The following is a 4,570-nucleotide window of genomic DNA, read 5'->3' on the forward strand; positions in this document are numbered from 1 at the left end:
TGAGTGCACCAACAAGCGCACCATGATCCTCAACGACGACGGAACCTATGACTCAATGAGTGAAGGAGAATTGGAAGCCCTTGAGCAAGTGGCCATGCACGGCCAAGTGAACAACGAAGACGAAGATGATCAAGTCTTTTGTGACGAAGATTCGAGCCCCGCTCTCGTTGTCTCCAAGGTCTTGACACTTCAACATCAACAAGAAGAAGACCAAAGATGCCATATCTTCCACACCAAGGCCGACATAAATGGAAGGTCCGTCAAGGTCATCATCGATGGAGGGAGTTGCCATAACCTTGCAAGTGAAGAACTATGCTCCAAGCTTCAATTGGTCAAGATGAAGCACCCGCACCCATACATGGTTCAATGGCTAAGCAACACCGGCACCATCCAAGTCGAGCATAGAGTACAAGTTTCTTTCAAGATTGGAGCTTACGAAGAAACTTTGGAGTGTGATGTCATCCCGATGACCGTGTGCCACCTCCTTTTTGGACGGCCATGGCAATATGACCGAGGTGTCATCCACAATGGGCGTACAAACCAATATAGCTTCAAGATGAAAGGAAGGGAATATGTTGTAACACCCTGCATGTAACTTGCCTTATTTGTAACTCCGACTCTTGCCATTTTCGGCTATGTGTTATGATATTCCCACCGTGGTCGGGTTTTGTCTTTCGTTTTGCATTTTGTCATGTCATGCATTTTCATATCATGTCATCATGTGCATTGCATTTGCATACGTGTTCGTCTCATGCATCCGAACATTTTCCCCGTTGTCCGTTTTGCAATCCGGCGCTCCTATCTCCTCCGGCGCATCCCTCTTGTTTTCTTTCGTGAGCGGGTGTCAAATTTTCTCGGAATGGACCGAGGCTTGTCAAGTGGCCTTATTATACCACCCGGAGACCACCGGTCAAGTTTCGTTCCAGTTGGAGGTCGTTTGGTACTCCAACGGTTAACCGGGCATCCGTAAAGTCCATTTGAGTGTCCAGCAAAACCCCCTCTAAAACCAGCCCAAAACCCACCAAACTCTCTTCGATGCTCTAGGTCGTTCGATCACGATCGTGTGGGCGAAAACCGCACCTCATTTGGAGTCTCCTAGCTCCCTCTACCTATATATACTCATCTCTCCCGAAATACAAACGCAGACGAACCCTAGCCCTCTTCCACCTCGCGCCCGGACAATTTTCCCCGCCGCCGGACGTGTCCGCCGCCTCCGCCCGACGAATCGGGGGCCGCCACCTGTCCCGCCGCCGCTCCAGCGCCGCCGGCCCGCGCGGCCCACGGGGCCCGGCCGCCCTCGCGCCCGCGCCCTCCCGTCCGCCGGCCCCGGCCACCCGCGCCGCCGCCGCCGCGCCGGGGTGCGCCGCCGCCGCCGCCCGCGGGCACCCGCCGCCCGCCACCGCCATCCGCCGCCGCGACCATCCTCTGTCGCCGGCGCGCCGTGCCCTGCCGCCGTTCGCCGCGCCCCGTCCCTCCGGCCTCCTCCTTCCCCTCGCCGCACCTCCTCCTTGGCCCCGCCGACGGCAGCCTCCAGCGCCGGCCGAAGCCCCGCCGAGCTCCTCAGATCTCAATCCCGTTTGACCAGAGGTTGACCCCGAGCCCCCTCAAATTTTCCTAAGTCCTCAGTATTTTTGCATATGTGCCCCTGTTCATCAGTGTATAACTCCTTACATGTAGCTCCGTTTCACGCGTGTAATACGTCAAATTGTTCGCCTCGTGATGCTCTACATTTCGTTCTATTGCACCATGTTCATTAGATGTCATCTTGATGCCCAAATCTCTGTTGCAAGAGGGCTAGTTGCTGTTATCCTCTGGTTCTTAGCAGAACTTGGAGATTTGTCATTTTTGTATCATTTAATCTGTGCATCTTATGGGCACGAGCTCTACATGTGTTTTGTTTCATCCCATGCCATCTTTCCAAGGGTGTATGCCATGTATTTTTGTGATCTCTGTGGTGACTAGCACAAGCATGCAAAGTAGGCCCCGTAATATTTCCGATTTCAGGAACTTAGTGATTTCTCTAAGTCCTTGTCTGCTGTTATTTTGTTGCCATGTAAACTTGATGCTACAGAGAGATCCATGCATATTTTGGAGATGTTCAGTAAGGATGTTTTGTAGCTCTTGTTGTAATTCATCCATTCCTGCCCTTGTTTGCAATTATTGAGTGCCAGAGCATGACTCAATCTTGCTCTACTTTTGATATAAAATATTTCTGGCAGATTCTTAACATGATATGCAATTTTGCCAAGCTTATTGTAGTTGATCCATACATGCTATGCTCTTGTTCTTGCCATGGATATCTTCATAAACATGCCATCTTGCTGTAGGTATGCTAGTTTTGTCATGCATTGCTTTGTGGTGAGTGCATCAAGCTCACAAAGAGGCCTACATATTATTATTTCTGCCATGCTCTGTTTTCTGCTGTCTGAAACCTGATAACGGAACTTGCTATGTTTACATGCTTGCCATCATATCTTCTGGTCCTTTTTGGCTTATGGTCAGTAAGGGACTTTTGTCATATGAATTTAGTAGAATACTGTGATGCCTTGTTTTGCTATGTTAAGTCTGTGATCCTGTTATCTTTTGCACTTTTGCCATGCTTGTTTGAGCTTGATATGTTGTGAACTAGCAGTAGCTCAGTGTTCATCTTTTGTCAAGCATCTCCTGTAGATTACTGTCATGTGCTTTGTTGCTATGTTGGAGTGCTGTAGCATTGTTGCTTGTTGCATTTTAAGTGATGTCATGCTGTTAATCGAAGATTCGTGTCATTTTTGTTTTGCTTGCCATTTGCAAACCGTGCATCCGTTTCTGGTGATCTTTATATCGATTTCGACCGAAATCATCTCATCTTTCCAGTGGCATGCTTGGTTTGTCAAGTTACTGCCTTGTTCATCATTTTCCTTCCGGAGCACGCATATGCATCGCATATCATATCTTGCATATCATACATGTTTTGCATCATGTTGCTTGTGCATTTCTCGTGGTTGATTGTGGTTCCGTTTGTTTGTGTTCTTGTCTTGGGTAGAGCCAGGAGACGAGTTCGTGAACGAGGAACCTGTTGAGTACGGTTACGAGGATCAAGCTTTCGACAACTCTGAGAACCTTGCAGGCAAGATGACCACCCCTCGAAATCACTTCTATCTTTGCTATGCTAGTTGTTCGTTCTATTGCCATGCTGTGCTACCTATCACTTGCTATATCATGTTTCCCATATTGCCATGTCAGCCCCTAACCATCCTTTCCGAGCAAACCGTTGTTTGGCTAAGTTACCGCTTTTGCTCAGCCCTTCTTATAGCGTTGCTAGTTGCACGTGAAGTTGAAGTTTGTTCCATGTTGGAACATGGATATGTTGGGATATCACAATATCTCTTATTTAATTAATGCATCTATATATATTTGGTAAAGGGTGGAAGGCTCGGCCTTATGCCTGGTGTTTTGTTCCACTCTTGCCGCCCTAGTTTCTGTTATACCGGTATTATGTTCCTTGAGTTTGCGTTCCTTACGCGGTCGGGTGATTTATGGGACCCCCTTGACAGTTCGCCTTGAATAAAACTCCTCCAGCAAGGCCCAACCTTGGTTTTACCATTTGCCCCCTAAGCCTTTTTCCCCCGGGTTTTCTAGAGCCCGAGGGTCATCTTTATTTTAAACCCCTGGGCCAGTGTTCCTCTGAGTGCTGGTCCAAACTAGAGCCCTTTGCAGCGCCACCTTGGGGAAACTCGAGGATTGGTTTTAGTTGTACGGACTGCTCATCCGGTGTGCCCTGAGAATGAGATATGTGCAGCTCCTATCGGGATTTGTCGGCACATTCAGGCGGCTTTGCTGGTTTTGTTTTACCATTGTCGAAATGTCTTGTAGACCGGGATTCCGAGACTGATCGGGTCTTTCCGGGAGAAGGTTTATCCTTCGTTGACCGTGAGAGCTTATGATGGGCTAAGTTGGGACACCCCTGCAGGGTATTATCTTTCGAAAGTCGTGCCCACGGTTATGAGGCAGATGGGAATTTGTTAATGTCCGGTTGTAGAGAACTTGTCACTTGACCCAATTAAAATACATCAACTGCGTGTGTAGCCATGATGGTCTCTTCTCGGCGGAGTCCGGGAAGTGAACACGGTCTGTGTTATGTATGACGTAAGTAGGAGTTCAGGATCACTTCTTGGTCATTGCTAGATGACGACCGTTCCGTTGCTTCTCTTCTCGCTCTCTTTTGCGTATGTTAGCCACCATATATGCTTATTGCCGCTGCAGCTCCACCTCATTAGACCATCCTTTCCTATAAGCTTAAATAGTCTTGATCTCGCGGGTGTGAGATTGCTGAGTCCTCATGACTCACAGATTCTACCAAAACAGTTGCAGGTGCCGACGATGCCAGTGCAGATGATGGGGTCGATCTCAAGTGGGAGTTCGACGAGGAACGTGGTCGTTACTATGTGTCTTTTCCTGATGATCAGTAGTGGAGCCCAGTTGGGACGATCGGGGATCTAGCATTTGGGGTTGTCTTATTTTCATTTGGATCTTGACCGTAGTCGGTCTATGTTTGTATTTTGGATGATGTATGGATTATATTTATGTA

This window comes from Aegilops tauschii, chromosome 1 (assembly GCF_002575655.3).
Source record: "Aegilops tauschii subsp. strangulata cultivar AL8/78 chromosome 1, Aet v6.0, whole genome shotgun sequence".
In the NCBI taxonomy this organism is placed as follows: Eukaryota; Viridiplantae; Streptophyta; class Magnoliopsida; order Poales; family Poaceae; genus Aegilops; species Aegilops tauschii.